Genomic DNA, 19,590 nt, shown 5'->3' with positions numbered 1-19,590 from the left:
ATTCGTTTGTTCGATAAGCCAGTAAAAACCGTAGACTTCTCTAAATGAATTTTTAATTAATAGATTATCTAAAGCACTTAATAAATAAGCAAGTTCAATACAATTACCTCTGTTATATTAGATTCAATAGATTCCCTAGGCCAGGGGTCGGAATTAGCGGCTCGCGAGCCGCATGCGATTCTTTGCATAGACGTTTGCGGCTCTTCGGACATAAACTCCAATTTCATCTCACCTCATTTCACTGCAGCCTTATAACTTATGAGTTTATGAGATAGAGCCGCCGAACAAACTTCGACTTGTTCTTTGTCCGCACATGACTACATGCGCGTTGATCAATATGAGCCGCATAAGAGTGGTAGCATTTGAAGCATATCTATATATATAACTCATTGAACGCGTGTTCGTCCATTCGTGTAACGTTATGCCGAAAACGGCCACTAGAGGCGCCTCTGTCATGTGTCGCATTTCGCACATTTAAATTAAATGCGGCTCTCTGGTACTTTTGTTATCCTGTTTTCATGACAATTTGGCTCTTCTCACTTGACAAACTGCCGACCCCTGCCCTAGGCCCTCTAATATGCCAATTCTTGCTTTGATAACATCTACTAATTTAAATATAATATCTCTATTAGCCGTAACTTAGTTATAATTTTCAATATTTATTTTATATTATGTACTAATGTTAATTTCTATTCTATTTCGATTTCCTAATTGCTTCAATTTTACGAAAGAATCGATGCGAGATTTACGATTTTCGTGTCTTTTGTCAGCTTTACTAAAATTATTTAAATCGTCAAAGCCATTCTTTTTCCACACACTAATTTCATTTGAAAATATTAGGCAAGGCTAACAAAACAATTTTTGCATTTTTATGCATCCACAAAGCCATTTTATGTCTTCGTAAATTTTATGGTGAAAATGTCGAACAAATTTTTTTGTCGACTTATTTATATTTAATTTAGGCATTGGTCGTTCTCTTTTAATAATGTTTTCTTTTTCATTACATGGTCTCTAGCCAAAACTGTTTTAAAATAAATTTTCAATATCAGAGTTACATTCTAAATTGCTAGCCATAATATGAGGCTAAAATTAAAAAATAAAATTATAAAAACTTACTTGTTAAAATAAAATGTGTGATGGATATACAATTATACATTGTACCTGGTACAAATTATTCAATTGTATGAATATACTTTAAAGAAAATTATAATTAAATATAGTTTTGTGAAGAAACGTACATAAAAATAACATAAAATAGTCTTTACTTTTTAAATATTAAAACAATCCACCTAGTTAAAATTGCTCCCTACCAGTGGCTCGTGGATGGAATCAGAGACGGTCTTGGTGGGTGTGCGGTGCGTGCATGCTTGCCAAATCCCGAGGGTGCCGATACCGGTTAATGTCAAATGCCTCTTTTGTCTCATCACTAATATATCTCAAAGGAAGCGACAGGGTTGTTGTAGATTTTAAACGTTTCTCACCATAGCTATAAAAACAGTGGCGTAGCGTGGGTGTCAGTCGCCTGGGGCGGAGGAAACTTTCGCCGCCCCCTTATTTAGGTATCTCAATTTAAAAGACTAAAATTCAGTTTTCGTCACAGAATAAGTAATGAAAAATTCCGTGCAAGTGTTGCCACCTTTTTAAAATCGCTGACCCGGACGGCAGGTGAGGTTTGTTCGAACAGAAGTTCCTGACGCATGCGTATATCATTTTTCAATGCGAAGAATAATTTGCAGTGCATGCCGGTTCTAAATCAGTTACAGTTAGCGACAAGGGAGACTTGGATACGAGTAACGCAAGTGACCTAGCTCTATTGGATATTGGAGGCGTATATGGTTACGAATGTATCGTACAAACAAAAAAATATAATAAAAAGGTCGACAGGTATCCCCAGACGATATCCATAGAGATGCGAGTCGGATGATAGCGCTATTCCGTGCTCATTTCAATCTGTCCGAATCGTAGGTGGACGAAAATATGAAATAAAATGATTCAAATTCTTACAAGATATTATTATTATTTATTGTGAAATTTTGCCGCCCCTCTACGCTACGCTACTGTGTAAAAATCTAAATTTGTTAAATTTAATAGTCATTTGTTTTCTAACTAATTCGTCTTAAGACCAGGTGTCCACGGAAATTTCCAAAATTTACAACTTTTAGTCACTTTCATTGAACTGGAAAAATTTCTGTCTTTATTACATCTAATATTACGAAAAAATCAGTTCACACTGTACTCGGTTAAGGAAAATAAATTCTAGAGCTTTTTCTGTACCTCGATTTCGTATGTCTATAGATTGGACATACGAAATCGTAATATCACTAGTTTAACATTGAAATCCGTGAGTAATATAAAATCGGAGAGCGGAATAAATACAGTATATCAAATATTTTAATGGATTTTTTAAACTTCTGTCAACTGTACAGAACTATCGTAAAAACATACCAGTAAATTCTTATCGTTGGGTTGTTATAAATCTACTCGTTATTCACGTAATCGGCCAAATATCTAGCGGGCGGNTGTACAGAACTATCGTAAAAACATACCAGTAAATTCTTATCGTTGGGTTGTTATAAATCTACTCGTTATTCACGTAATCGGCCAAATATCTAGCGGGCGGGCGGCTAACAGCCCAGAACCGGTCCCGGATAGAATTGGAAGCGTTATATGTGTAGCATCCACCGGAGGTCCTAGGCTAAACCGAGTGAGGTTGGTGCTCTATAAAGCGCATGCGCGAATCTGGCTATTTGGAAGCTGACAATACACAGATTCCACTCCGCCACTAATATTCGAATATACAATAGCAATCTTTTTTTTTTTTCACGTGTAGTATAGAAATTTGTAATAAGATACATAATACGGTTATAATAAAATATTGTGCGATTNTATTTTAAATTTAAAAAATATGTTTAACACACTGCAAAAACAATCCATTCAAACTTGACACCAATGCACTTGGTTGGTTAGGTACCATTGGCAAAACTCCAAATTATCTAAAACTATTTGGTAGCCCTCCTAACTGCCAACAGTTATATTTCTGTCTCTAAACTAGTTGCTTCTATAATCACCTGCTGACAACACGTACTTGTATATTGGACCCCTGGCTGCGTAGTGGGCTGGTATAGCTTGTCTGCATTGCTGGTCATATCCAGAGAAGACAATGTCTGCTTCTTTGGTGGGATGATGTTGACCAATGTAATCTGTTCATCAAATTATCTGTCCATTTGTTTATCTCGTTATCTCCGTGTATCATGTCCCGGAGAGTAAATTCCATCACCTCTACAAGTGTTGCAGGGTTGTGATAATATAAAGTGACAGGTCTGGAGAATCAAACTCTCTTGAAGGAAGGGATATCTAAAGGTTGCGAGTGATCCAGACTCAGGGTCTGTGGTCTCCCACTGAAAAATGAAATGAACTCCAAACCTTAAAAAGCACCACAAGGACTTCTTTAAACTCTCTGTATATGTGCTCCAAGAGAAGCACTTTCAAGTCTTTTAAACAGGTTAATGCAGCATCTCTGAAAACTCAACTTTATAAAGATGATCATTTCCTGATAACTCCACTATCTCTCTGACAATTGAAGGAAATGCTGTTAGAAGGTGAATGCTGATCCCAAGAATAGCAGTAATGGGGAAATATACTCTGCCAGTTGAAAAGTGTGGCCAATCACCACTGAAGAAATCATAAATAGTATATTTTTTTCTGTAATTAGTACTTTCTGATGTTGACTTTGGTGAATCAATTTTTTAGACAACTGATTTTTGCATAATCATCTCTACTGTATAGTGAAAAAATTTTGAATTCCTAGTTGGTTGCCCATATGACTAATGCTTTAAAAATTCTTGACATAAGAAAGTTAAGTGTAACAAAACTTTCAATAATCCAAAATAGTTTTCTGGACCTTATGCTGAAATACCTGGTATAGAAAAAACTCTGATGGAATAGAAGAATTGAATGAAAGGAGTTGGGAAGTGTCAAGGATTTCCACCCAAAAGAAACTGTCTGAAAGACCTATCAAATCAAGGAACTGACTTTAGAATTTTTTTTGAATGGGTTGATGGGATAGTTGGTTATATACTACATATTCAAAATATTCTGGAAAGATCCCAAAAAACAAAAGTTGAGAGACCTATAAAAAGTCCTGTGATCAATACCAGCTACAGATCTTTTTGAAGGAAACTGCCAAACAGGAAGATAACAAAAATTATGCTGGGAAGTTACATGAAGGAAGAAGCAAACAGAGTCTCAGTTCAATGCATCCTTACCATACTGTAGTTATGGTTCTTCAGTCATTCAAAATAATGTCATCAGACAAGAACACCAAAGGGAAAAACATCATCACTTTTCATTGTCTGAAGAACTCCCATCCCAGCAGTTGATTCCAGGTCAGAAAAGGATATTGCAAAGGAGTGTGGAGGTGTCTGATTTTAAAAGATCATTCCAAGATTGAAAGGAAATTCAAAATCCAACCTTGGTTCCAAATGGGAAGAAATTGTATGGCACACAGTACAGTGATATGGAGAAAGTTATTTTCATCTAGTTTTTTAGACATTCAAGAACAATAGTCCCACATGTAGACCCCTTCTTTAAAAGAAGGCTTCTTTTAAAGAAGGGGTCTACATGTCTACATGTCTCTGAAGCCTTCTTTAAAAGAAGGCTTCAGAGTTTGTGAAAATGCTTAGAGCAGAAGACTTTCAGGCAAGTTATGGGTAGATCTTTAGATTTCATGAGAGTGTGAAATCCTCAAAAAGTATCTTCAGAAAAAACAATGATGTTTTGATGAACCTAGCTTTTCATGACTTACAGTTGAGATACAATTATAATTTGCGGATACAGTGCAGATGACATCTTCAACACTGATGAAACAGGCATATTCTTCCAACTGTTGCTGCATCAAACTATTGTTGTTAAGAATGACTATAAAGAAAGCACAAACTAATGTCCACTGCACATGGATGGATATGGAGACGATGAGATCCTTAATTATTGATTGCTGGAGTGTGAGCATCTGTCAAACCATCAACAATCTAGAAATTCTGGAATAAAAGTGGCATGATTTCACATGACCTGGATGAGGAAGGAAATTAAGCAGAATCAGGGATTCAAGAAGTACAGATGTTGCTGAGAATACTGGTATTCATTGAAGCATTCACTTTGTGGGAGTGGACAAGAATTTGTTCGTATTGTTACTCTCTGACTCAACAATAAGTTCTATCTGATTGAGATAGACTATATAGTCAATATTATGAGTAGCTAGTATCAAACAAGTAATATTTTTTCTAGATAAATTTGGGACATTGATTAAACTCAGTTTACAGCTAAAAATTACTAAATGCAATCATGTAAGACAGTAAATTTTCAAACAGCTTATTAAAGACTTTAATAATGCAATAATACAAACTATACCAGTCAAGACAAAAAAAAAACATATCACATGCTGTATAACAAATACAATCAGTTAAAACCAAAATATTCTTATTATAGAGTTAACCTTTGCATAAATTCTGAGAGGGCAGTAAAATATATTTACCTACTTTTAATTATCTTTTGTAATTACTTTATATATATTATTATTGATATAATGTTAATGATTGTAACTATAAACCTCTGTGGGTTCACACACACACACATAGCTTTGGTATTGTATTTATTGGATTTAGATTTTTTGAACCTTAAAATTGGATAGTGTAATGGCAAATTCTGCTAATACTCCTAAACTTTTTGCATTCACAAAGATGGATAAATCAAGCAACATTATATGACTCATAATGGAAAAAACCATGTCATGTACTTGCCTTTTAGAAAATGCTATCCATTATAATCTATTAAAGAGCATTTAAAAACCTATCAGTAAGACAGGGAAAATAATTGATGATTTCTGGCAGTCAACTTATAGGAGGTGTTTATATTACAGTCAGACTTTATACTGTACCTGTGTGCCACTTTATCAAATTGCAACCATGTTTTTGCTCTCTTAGAGATTTATTACATAAAAGCAATGAGCAAGTCAATCTCAAATGTAGCCTGGATTTAAGCACATATCTCATGCTATTCCTCTTTCTTTCACTTTGATTACAAGAAATATGTTCAAAAGAGAGGGGCACTATGGATAGCCTCTTGTCTGGGGTCCTTTGTCAGATATGATATTATTGGAAAAATGATTTTATCAACCCTTCCATATATACTTATGTACAGAAGATATGTAGAAGATATCTTTATTATATGGAAAACAAAACCAGATATAAATGGCTCCATACAACAAATGAACTGTATTAAATTAGACCATACCAGCAACTAAATGGTACATTTTTTGGATCTTAAAATCAACATTAGAAATGACATATCCACCCAAATGTATATTACAAACCATCACACCCACCATTGTTTATATCTACAAGCTCCAATGACCCCCTAAGTCTACAAAATAGCTGCTTTTAGAGTCCTGACCAAAAGATCCTTTACCCATTATAGATTTCACTGAAATGGCAAATGACTACAACAGTTTGAATATATTGCTATAAAACAAGTTACTATAGAAACCTTATCCAGAATTTAGTTTAAACATATTCTGGTGGTAGTGTTCAAGGCTCATATGCTAATAATGGGATACCGGATAAAACTATACGAATTCAAACAATATACTTGTTTGTGTTGTTATCTTTCTTCATTATAACCATAGCATGCTATTTCTATACAAATAAATAATCCATCTAAATGAAGCTAAATTAATGTACAAGTGTGATCCAATCACCTATAATATTATCAGAAATTGAAAAGACAATGCTTAGGATACCAAGGGTATACACAATTCCTTTGAGACAACTGACTCTGTTATTTTCTGAAATGCGTTGGTTTCACCACACAATATATCAAATGTTCAGTTGAACACAAACATGATATTGACACTAAAAAACACAAAACTGTCCTGACAACGTATGCCTCTGATAATGATGTGCACCACCATCAAATGATTTAAACAACACAACCATATCAAGACACTTGAAACCCTCGAGATATTTAAATCTGATAAAGGGGTTATTACATTAATTGCATGGATGACTGGCAATATCTGCATGACAAACAGGGACAGAATACCTGCGCTACAAAGTTTTAAATTAAGAGTCTTTTCTATCTTATTTCAATTTGGGTTATTAAATTTGTTAGTTTGCTTTATTGTTCTTGTACTTTGTAATAATTCTTATTTTACGCATTAGAACATTTTCAAATATTTTAAAAAAGACATCACTGTTTTTTCCCTCACATTCTGTTTTGGAACATCTTGATTTGATAAAGTTCTCACACTAGTGTGCTTAAAATAGGGAAAAAATAAATTGCTTACTTTTTTGTGATCCTATCCTCCAGAACTATTCCAACTAGTCTCAAATTACTACAAAAGAAATTTGAACTTGATATATCAATATTTAGAGGTAGCTGAATGACCACAACGTTTATAAAAAGAGCAATTTATGACAAATGAAAAATACAAGACCTGTTTTGGTAAACTGGACTTCTTTCACTTTTTTGGACAATTACAGACAAGTTAAATAGTCATGTAGACTCTACAATATTCAAAAACTTGATGGATTAAAAACCAAAAATGCAACGAAAAAATTTTTAAATGTCAAAATTCACAAAATTTGAAATTTTTAGTACAATGTTCTTTATCAATACAATGTTAGTACAATGCAACTTTGTTAGTACAATGCAACTTTATCAGTTTATTTTTTCTCATGAATGTGATCAGGTCAACACTGATTTGCTTAGTGACCCTGTTCAGTGTCATCATCATTTTGCATTGCTGTAATCATTAGTCTCTTTGCAGCATAACTTACGTGGTTGTCGAAAAAAGCTAAAGCAACCAAATCTGGCGACAAATACCATAAGTGTTTAGAAAATTTGAGAGATGATGCCTTGGATATTGTCATGTTGATTGCTGAGTATTCAAGAAGTGATTTCAGAAGATGAAGGTCATTGTTAGGAGCACTGGCTGCCAGTGGAGCTGAAATCCACGCTTTCAAGGACAGACATGCAGCAAAGACAAACACATCCTGTAGTCCTTTCTCTTCTTTTTTTGTTAAGTGGAACTGGCCTCTAAACATCCACACTTTCAAACTGTAAATTACCTTTGAGAGTCAGCGTGCATGATGCATGGCTCCAGGTGCCATAAATCAGACCCCTCTCTGTGGGATTGAACCAAGAAAGATGATGATATGTTCAGTGAATTCTCTGTAGTCATCTCTTGGCTGACTGTTTTCTAGATTGCTGTTAGCAAACTCAGCAACACCATCTTTGATGTCTTTCAGTGATCTTGATACTGTGTTATTTGTAAATCCTGTTTCATATTTCTGTTGATCAATTAACTGCCAATGATGTTGAAATCGCTTAAAGAGTGGAACTTCTGGTGATGATGTGGGTCCCAGACAGACTTCAAACACTGCACCAATGGTCAGTTTAATTACATGATGCTGGCAGTCACGAGTCATGAAAGAAATTAATTTTGTGAGAATGTCATGTAACTAATGCGTTTATTTATTGAGATGACCAGTTACAGTTTTACAAACTGTTGTACTAAAATGGACACATTGTGGTTCAAGCTTGTGATTGCCATATGCTCATCCTTACTATTTGGAACCTATAAAACTTCAGTGACATTGAGACACCAGTAAATATTCACCAATGGGGTAGATTTTTGACACAAATTTTTTATATATATATTTGAACAGAATAGAGGATAGGTGGTTCACATTTACAAATTGTGAAAATAAGCTCCACACTATTCTCATACATAGCTCAAAAATGTCCATCTGAGTTTACAGCTATTAAATGCATATTGGAAGTAATTAATTTCCCAATCGATGTGCTTGTTTCTGTTTTAGTGTATTCCAGTCTCCTACTAAATTTGAACATTAGTAAGAATATTTTATAGTTAAGACTTTATTACATATTCTGGCCAAAAATAAATATACATACTATGTTCTTACTTCATCTTTATGCCTTAATTAAACTGCAGTGTTTATAGAATAGTCATCAGTTTATGTACTGTACATCAGAATGTACAGTACTTTACATTACTTCATTATTTGATTTGACTATTTTCATTCCAGGATTTTATAACTGTTTTTAACTTTCCAATATTATAATATCAACAATAATATATCCAATGAAGAGCACTAATGCAAAACATATATTATCAAGGTGTTTAATTCATAAATAAAATGATCTTTTAAGCATTTCCAGGATATTACCTCTGACTATCAGATTCCACTATTATACAGATTTGAATGGGTTTTTTTAAACAATATTTTTCCTATAAAAAAACAAAAAAAAAAAAAACACACAACACAGTTTTAAGTGACCTTGCTTATATCTAAATTAACTAGCAGTTCTAGAAATAAAAATCAGAAAGAGATCCAGGTAATGTAATGGATACCCCGTAATCAGGAGTTGTGGGTTTGAGTCTCATTCTGGACAATTCTTTTCTTTCAGAATATTCTAAATTTCCAATTAATTTAATTCTAATTATTAAATTTATTGGGAGATCAGCTGAACCACTTAATATAAATACTACTACTTATTTTATTAGAAATTATTTTTTATTGTGTGTCATCTAGGTGATTTTATTACGTTTATCTGAATACATTTTCTTTTTAGCGAAGTTAACAAATATTTTGCCAAATCCGAGACCAAAGAATTTATTAAAAAGAAACTTTCCCTTAAAAAATGCAATTAAAATACTCGAAATATTACATCTATGACGTAAAACTCGTGACGTAACGCGTGACGCATTGCAACGACAAATTCGAATTCGTTCCATTTCGTATTGTTGCCGACGCCATCTTGGAATAGAATGTTTTCCGGAAATTGCGAGTTATTTTTCCCTCCATTTTAACATTTTTCGTACGAATTTTAATAACGAAAGCTTGCGTAACGTAGGTAACTTAATATTTTTCGATTATTAATATATCAAAATTAAATAAACTTTAAACCTAGATTTGCGGCCTGTAACTTGTAAGGATATGGAATACGTTTTTATAATTTTATTTATTACAAATTTCTTAGCGATATTTTACAAAAAAGGGGCTATTTTAGCATTTTAAACAAAACATTTGCAATTACTGTAGTTAATATTCTGACGTCGAACTTATGACGTAACGCGTGACGCATTTATCGCACGTTTGACCGATTCGAATTCGTTCGATTTCGTATCGCCGGCGCCATCTTGAAATAGAATATTTTCCGAAAATTGCGAGTTATTTTTCGCTCCATTTTAACATTTTTCGAAAAAGTTGAATTACATAAACCCGAATATCGCAGGCAATATAAATTTTTTGATTTATAAGCGATCAAAATTGAATAATTGTCGATAGAACATTAGATGTAATAGTCTATTTTTAGATTTAAAGTTTCATTAAAAATATTTAAGATTGTTTCCATTTAGCATCGAATTAATTTATCAGATTATAAATAATATTTGCTTGTATGTTGTCTTATATTCTTTTCAACGAGACAATAAATGTCCTGTATTAGCAAATTATTTGAATATTTTATTAATTAGTAAATTAATTAATTAATTAATTTAATTAAATTAATCAATCATCTTGATCTTATATATTCTTAATAATTAAATTCTTAAATTATTCTAGAAGTTTCATTCTCAAATGTTTTAATCCATTTTCCGGAGAGACGTGGAATAATTTTGGAAACTTCTCGTGCTCAAAAAATTTACAAGAAGCAAAACAACAGAAAGGTAAGACACTTTTATTTTCATTCTAATTTGTTATGATACATTGATGTATTAAAAATGGTATATAAAAGTTAGAATCCTGATTGATAAATCTAAGAATTTATTATTGTAGAATGATGTTTGAAAAATAATTTTATTCATTCATGTCATTTAGAATAATATGAATTACAATTTTACTTAGAAAAATTAATTTATTGTTAAAAACAAAGTTTTACAACTTATTATTTATTTCAATGATACAGATATTTTAAATTTAAAAAATATGTTTAACACACTGCAAAAACAATCCATTCAAACTTGACACCAATGCACTTGGTTGGTTAGGTACCATTGGCAAAACTCCAAATTATCTAAAACTATTTGGTAGCCCTCCTAACTGCCAACAGTTATATTTCTGTCTCTAAACTAGTTGCTTCTATAATCACCTGCTGACAACACGTACTTGTATATTGGACCCCTGGCTGCGTAGTGGGCTGGTATAGCTTGTCTGCATTGCTGGTCATATCCAGAGAAGACAATGTCTGCTTCTTTGGTGGGATGATGTTGACCAATGTAATCTGTTCATCAAATTATCTGTCCATTTGTTTATCTCGTTATCTCCGTGTATCATGTCCCGGAGAGTAAATTCCATCACCTCTACAAGTGTTGCAGGGTTGTGATAATATAAAGTGACAGGTCTGGAGAATCAAACTCTCTTGAAGGAAGGGATATCTAAAGGTTGCGAGTGATCCAGACTCAGGGTCTGTGGTCTCCCACTGAAAAATGAAATGAACTCCAAACCTTAAAAAGCACCACAAGGACTTCTTTAAACTCTCTGTATATGTGCTCCAAGAGAAGCACTTTCAAGTCTTTTAAACAGGTTAATGCAGCATCTCTGAAAACTCAACTTTATAAAGATGATCATTTCCTGATAACTCCACTATCTCTCTGACAATTGAAGGAAATGCTGTTAGAAGGTGAATGCTGATCCCAAGAATAGCAGTAATGGGGAAATATACTCTGCCAGTTGAAAAGTGTGGCCAATCACCACTGAAGAAATCATAAATAGTATATTTTTTTCTGTAATTAGTACTTTCTGATGTTGACTTTGGTGAATCAATTTTTTAGACAACTGATTTTTGCATAATCATCTCTACTGTATAGTGAAAAAATTTTGAATTCCTAGTTGGTTGCCCATATGACTAATGCTTTAAAAATTCTTGACATAAGAAAGTTAAGTGTAACAAAACTTTCAATAATCCAAAATAGTTTTCTGGACCTTATGCTGAAATACCTGGTATAGAAAAAACTCTGATGGAATAGAAGAATTGAATGAAAGGAGTTGGGAAGTGTCAAGGATTTCCACCCAAAAGAAACTGTCTGAAAGACCTATCAAATCAAGGAACTGACTTTAGAATTTTTTTTGAATGGGTTGATGGGATAGTTGGTTATATACTACATATTCAAAATATTCTGGAAAGATCCCAAAAAACAAAAGTTGAGAGACCTATAAAAAGTCCTGTGATCAATACCAGCTACAGATCTTTTTGAAGGAAACTGCCAAACAGGAAGATAACAAAAATTATGCTGGGAAGTTACATGAAGGAAGAAGCAAACAGAGTCTCAGTTCAATGCATCCTTACCATACTGTAGTTATGGTTCTTCAGTCATTCAAAATAATGTCATCAGACAAGAACACCAAAGGGAAAAACATCATCACTTTTCATTGTCTGAAGAACTCCCATCCCAGCAGTTGATTCCAGGTCAGAAAAGGATATTGCAAAGGAGTGTGGAGGTGTCTGATTTTAAAAGATCATTCCAAGATTGAAAGGAAATTCAAAATCCAACCTTGGTTCCAAATGGGAAGAAATTGTATGGCACACAGTACAGTGATATGGAGAAAGTTATTTTCATCTAGTTTTTTAGACATTCAAGAACAATAGTCCCACATGTAGACCCCTTCTTTAAAAGAAGGCTTCTTTTAAAGAAGGGGTCTACATGTCTACATGTCTCTGAAGCCTTCTTTAAAAGAAGGCTTCAGAGTTTGTGAAAATGCTTAGAGCAGAAGACTTTCAGGCAAGTTATGGGTAGATCTTTAGATTTCATGAGAGTGTGAAATCCTCAAAAAGTATCTTCAGAAAAAACAATGATGTTTTGATGAACCTAGCTTTTCATGACTTACAGTTGAGATACAATTATAATTTGCGGATACAGTGCAGATGACATCTTCAACACTGATGAAACAGGCATATTCTTCCAACTGTTGCTGCATCAAACTATTGTTGTTAAGAATGACTATAAAGAAAGCACAAACTAATGTCCACTGCACATGGATGGATATGGAGACGATGAGATCCTTAATTATTGATTGCTGGAGTGTGAGCATCTGTCAAACCATCAACAATCTAGAAATTCTGGAATAAAAGTGGCATGATTTCACATGACCTGGATGAGGAAGGAAATTAAGCAGAATCAGGGATTCAAGAAGTACAGATGTTGCTGAGAATACTGGTATTCATTGAAGCATTCACTTTGTGGGAGTGGACAAGAATTTGTTCGTATTGTTACTCTCTGACTCAACAATAAGTTCTATCTGATTGAGATAGACTATATAGTCAATATTATGAGTAGCTAGTATCAAACAAGTAATATTTTTTCTAGATAAATTTGGGACATTGATTAAACTCAGTTTACAGCTAAAAATTACTAAATGCAATCATGTAAGACAGTAAATTTTCAAACAGCTTATTAAAGACTTTAATAATGCAATAATACAAACTATACCAGTCAAGACAAAAAAAAAACATATCACATGCTGTATAACAAATACAATCAGTTAAAACCAAAATATTCTTATTATAGAGTTAACCTTTGCATAAATTCTGAGAGGGCAGTAAAATATATTTACCTACTTTTAATTATCTTTTGTAATTACTTTATATATATTATTATTGATATAATGTTAATGATTGTAACTATAAACCTCTGTGGGTTCACACACACACACATAGCTTTGGTATTGTATTTATTGGATTTAGATTTTTTGAACCTTAAAATTGGATAGTGTAATGGCAAATTCTGCTAATACTCCTAAACTTTTTGCATTCACAAAGATGGATAAATCAAGCAACATTATATGACTCATAATGGAAAAAACCATGTCATGTACTTGCCTTTTAGAAAATGCTATCCATTATAATCTATTAAAGAGCATTTAAAAACCTATCAGTAAGACAGGGAAAATAATTGATGATTTCTGGCAGTCAACTTATAGGAGGTGTTTATATTACAGTCAGACTTTATACTGTACCTGTGTGCCACTTTATCAAATTGCAACCATGTTTTTGCTCTCTTAGAGATTTATTACATAAAAGCAATGAGCAAGTCAATCTCAAATGTAGCCTGGATTTAAGCACATATCTCATGCTATTCCTCTTTCTTTCACTTTGATTACAAGAAATATGTTCAAAAGAGAGGGGCACTATGGATAGCCTCTTGTCTGGGGTCCTTTGTCAGATATGATATTATTGGAAAAATGATTTTATCAACCCTTCCATATATACTTATGTACAGAAGATATGTAGAAGATATCTTTATTATATGGAAAACAAAACCAGATATAAATGGCTCCATACAACAAATGAACTGTATTAAATTAGACCATACCAGCAACTAAATGGTACATTTTTTGGATCTTAAAATCAACATTAGAAATGACATATCCACCCAAATGTATATTACAAACCATCACACCCACCATTGTTTATATCTACAAGCTCCAATGACCCCCTAAGTCTACAAAATAGCTGCTTTTAGAGTCCTGACCAAAAGATCCTTTACCCATTATAGATTTCACTGAAATGGCAAATGACTACAACAGTTTGAATATATTGCTATAAAACAAGTTACTATAGAAACCTTATCCAGAATTTAGTTTAAACATATTCTGGTGGTAGTGTTCAAGGCTCATATGCTAATAATGGGATACCGGATAAAACTATACGAATTCAAACAATATACTTGTTTGTGTTGTTATCTTTCTTCATTATAACCATAGCATGCTATTTCTAAACAAATAAATAATCCATCTAAATGAAGCTAAATTAATGTACAAGTGTGATCCAATCACCTATAATATTATCAGAAATTGAAAAGACAATGCTTAGGATACCAAGGGTATACACAATTCCTTTGAGACAACTGACTCTGTTATTTTCTGAAATACGTTGGTTTCACCACACAATATATCAAATGTTCAGTTGAACACAAACATGATATTGACACTAAAAAACACAAAACTGTCCTGACAATGTATGCCTCTGATAATGATGTGCACCATCATCAAATGATTTAAACAACACAACCATATCAAGACTAGAGTTGCCACCTTTTCAAACTCTCTGACCCGGAGGGCAGGTGAGGTTTGTTCGAACAGAAGTTCCTGACGCATGCGCAATATCATTTTGCAATGCGAAGTATAATGTGCAGTGCATGCCGGTTCTAAATCAGTTACAGTTAGCGACTAGGGAGACTTGGATAGGAGTAACGCAAGTGACCTAGCTCTATTGGATATTGGAGGGGTATATGATTACGAATGAATCGTACAAGCAAAAAAAAAAAAAAAGCAGCACTGTGCCTATGCCAACGACTACCACACTAGTAATTCAGTACACGGGGGAAGAAATATATGCAACGGTTTGCATATAATTTTGTATATATTCATTTCAACTTGCACAACCCGGAGAAATATTAATTAACCCCGGAGCCTGGAGATAACTCACTCAATCCCGGAGTCTCTGGGTCAAACCCGGACAGGTGGCAACCCTAATCAAGACACTTGAAACCCTCGAGATATTTAAATCTGAAAAAGAGGTTATTACATTAATTGCATGGATGACTGGCAATATCTGCATGACAAACAGGGACAGAATACCTGCGCTACAAAGTTTTAAATTAAGAGTCTTTTCTATCTTATTTCAATTTGGGTTATTAAATTTGTTAGTTTGCTTTATTGTTCTTGTACTTTGTAATAATTCTTATTTTACGCATTAGAACATTTTCAAATATTTTAAAAAAGACATCACTGTTTTTTCCCTCACATTCTGTTTTGGAACATCTTGATTTGATAAAGTTCTCACACTAGTGTGCTTAAAATAGGGAAAAAATAAATTGCTTACTTTTTTGTGATCCTATCCTCCAGAACTATTCCAACTGGTCTCAAATTACTACAAAAGAAATTTGAACTTGATATATCAATATTTAGAGGTAGCTGAATGACCACAACGTTTATAAAAAGAGCAATTTATGACAAATGAAAAATACAAGACCTGTTTTGGTAAACTGGACTTCTTTCACTTTTTTGGACAATTACAGACAAGTTAAATAGTCATGTAGACTCTACAATATTCAAAAACTTGATGGATTACAAACCAAAAATGCAACGAAAAAATTTTTAAACGTCAAAATTCACAAAATTTGAAATTTTTAGTACAATGTTCTTTATCAATACAATGTTAGTACAATGCAACTTTGTTAGTACAATGCAACTTTGTTAGCACAATGCAACTTTATCAGTTTATTTTTTCTCATGAATGTGATCAGGTCAACACTGATTTGCTTAGTGACCCTGTTCAGTGTCATCATCATTTTGCATTGCTGTAATCATTAGTCTCTTTGCAGCATAACTTACGTGGTTGTCGAAAAAAGCTAAAGCAACCAAATCTAGCGACAAATACCATAAGTGTTTAGAAAATTTGAGAGATGCTGCCTTGGATATTGTCATGTTGATTGCTGAGTATTCAAGAAGTGATTTCAGAAGATGAAGGTCATTGTTAGGAGCACTGGCTGCTAGTGGAGCTGAAATCCAGGCTTTCAAGGACACACATGCAGCAAAGACACACACATCCTGTAGTCCTTTCTCTTCTTTTTTTTGTTAAGTGGAACTGGCCCCTAAACATCCACACTTTCAAACTGTAAATTACCTTTGAGAGTCAGCGTGCATGATGCATGGCTCCAGGTGCCATAAATCAGACCCCTCTCTGTGGGATTGAACCAAGAAAGATGATGATATGTTCAGTGAATTCTCTGTAGTCATCTCTTGGCTGACTGTTTTCTAGATTGCTGTTAGCAAACTCAGCAACACCATCTTTGATGTCTTTCAGTGATCTTGATACTGTGTTATTTGTAAATCCTGTTTCATATTTCTGTTGATCAATTAACTGCCAATGATGTTGAAATCGCTTAAAGAGTGGAACTTCTGGTGATGATGTGGGTCCCAGACAGACTTCAAACACTGCACCAATTCAGTTTAATTACATGATGCTGGCAGTCACGAGTCATGAAAGAAATTAATTTTGTGAGAATGTCATGTAACTAATGCTTTTATTTATTGAGATGACCAGTTACAGTTTTACAAACTATTGTACTAAAATGGACACATTGTGGTTCAAGCTTGTGATTGCCATATGCTCATCCTTACTATTTGGAACCTATAAAACTTCACTGACATTGAGACACCAGTAAATATTCACCAATGGGGTAGATTTTTTACACAAATTTTTTCTATATATATTTGAACGGAATAGAGGATAGGAGGTTCACATTTACAAATTGTGAAAATAAGCTCCACACTATTCTCATACATAGCTCAAAAATGTCCATCTGAGTTTACTGCTATTAAATGCATATTGGAAGTAATTAGTTTACCAATGGATGTGCTTGTTTCTGTTTTAGTGTATTCCAGTCTCCTACAAAATTTGAACATTAGTAAGAATATTTTATAGTTGTAAAGACTATTACATATTCTGGCCAAAAATAAATATACATACTATGTTCTTACTTCATCTTTATGCCTTAATTAAACTGCAGTGTTTATTGAATAGTCATCAGTTTATGTACTGTACATCAGAATGTACTTTACATTACTTCATTATTTGATTTGACTATTTTCATTCCAGTATTTTATAACTGTTTTTAACTTTCCAATATTATAATATCAACAATAATATATCCAATGAAGAGCACTAATGCAAAACATATATTATCAAGGTGTTTAATTCATAAATAAAATGATCTTTTAAGCATTTCCAGGATATTACCTCTGACCATCAGATTCCACTATTATACAGATTTGAATGGTTTTTTTTAAACAATATTTTTCCTATAAAAAAACCAAAAAAAACACACAACACAGTTTTAAGTGACCTTGCTTATATCTAAATTAACTAACAGTTCTAGAAATAAAAATCAGAAAGAGATCCAGGTAATGTAATGGATACCCCGTAATCAGGAGTTGTGGGTTTGAGTCTCATTCTGGACAATTCTTTTCTTTCAGAATATTCTAAATTTCCAATTAATTTAATTCTAATTATTAAATTTATTGGGAGATCAGCTGAACCACTTAATATAAATACTACTACTTATTTTATTAGAAATTATTTTTTATTCTGTGTCATCTAGGTGATTTTATTACGTTTATCTGAATACATTTTCTTTTTAGCGAAGTTAACAAATATTTTGCCAAATCCGAGACCAAAGAATTTGTTAAAAAGAAACTTTCCCTTAAAAAATGCAATTAAAATACTCGAAATATTACATCTATGACGTAAAACTCGTGACGTAACGCGTGACGCATTGCAACGACAAATTCGAATTCGTTCCATTTCGTATTGTTGCCGACGCCATCTTGGAATAGAATGTTTTCCGGAAATTGCGAGTTATTTTTCCCTCCATTTTAACATTTTTCGTACGAATTTTAATAACGAAAGCTTGCGTAACGTAGGTAACTTAATATTTTTCGATTATTAATATATCAAAATTAAATAAACTTTAAATCTAGATTTGCGGCCTGTAACTTATAAGGATATGGAATACGTTTTTATAATTTTATTTATTACAAATTTCTTAGCGATATTTTACAAAAAGGGGACTATTTTAGCATTTTAAACAAAACATTTGCAATTACTGTAGTTAATATTCTGACGTCGAACTTATGACGTAACGCATGACGCATTTATCGCACGTTTGACCGATTCGAATTCGTTCGATTTCGTATCGCCGGCGCCATCTTGGAATAGAATATTTTCCGAAAATTGCGAGTTATTTTTCGCTCCATTTTAACATTTTTCGAAAAAGTTGAATTACATAAACCCGAATATCGCAGGCAATATAAATTTTTTGATTTATAAGCGATCAAAATTGAATAATTGTCGATAGAACATTAGATGTAATAGTCTATTTATAGATTTAAAGTTTCATTAAAAATATTTAAGATTGTTTCCATTTAGCATCGAATTAAATTAATTTATCAGATTATAAATAATATTCGCTTGGATATTGTCTTATATTCTTTTGAATGAGACAATAAATGTCCTGTATTAGAAAATTATTTTAATTAATTAATCAATCAATCATCTTGATCTTTTCTATTCTTAATAATTAAATTCTTAAATTATTCTAGGAGGAAGTATCATTCTCAAATGTTATAATCCATTTTCCAAAGAGACACGGAATCATTTTGGAAACTTCTTGTGCTCAAAAAGTTTACAAAAAGCAAAACAACAGAAAGGTAAGGCATTTTCATTTTCATTCTAATTTGTTATGATACATTGATGCAGTAAAAAATGGTATATAAAAGTTAGAATCTTTATTGCTTTATTAATCTTTATTTCTATAATTTTATTTTGCTTGAAAAGTAATGTTATTCATTCAGGCATTCAAAATCATACGAATTCCAATTTTAAATAAAATAAATAATTTATTAATAATAGCCAAAATTTTACAATTTACATATTATTTTTCAATGATACAGATTTGTTAAATTAAAAAATAAGTTTAACATACCACAAAACTTCAAAACTTAAATCCTC

At 32.7% G+C, this 19,590-nt stretch overlaps 1 long non-coding RNA gene across 1 annotated transcript; it reads left to right on the top strand.

Annotated features, from left to right (window-relative positions):
• The first annotated feature begins 9,566 nt into the window (after window positions 1-9,566).
• LOC111626538 lies at window positions 9,567-19,289 on the top strand. The gene is made up of 3 exons (XR_002756892.1): window positions 9,567-9,929; window positions 10,644-10,747; window positions 19,182-19,289. It is a non-coding gene; the product is annotated as an uncharacterized LOC111626538 (long non-coding RNA).
• The last annotated feature ends 301 nt before the right edge of the window (window positions 19,290-19,590 follow it).

The sequence above is a fragment of the Centruroides sculpturatus genome, unplaced genomic scaffold (genome assembly GCF_000671375.1).
Source record: "Centruroides sculpturatus isolate CEXI.00-Female unplaced genomic scaffold, Cexi_2.0 scaffold398, whole genome shotgun sequence".
In the NCBI taxonomy this organism is placed as follows: Eukaryota; Metazoa; Arthropoda; class Arachnida; order Scorpiones; family Buthidae; genus Centruroides; species Centruroides sculpturatus.
This window is presented reverse-complemented; position numbering and strand designations above follow the sequence as displayed.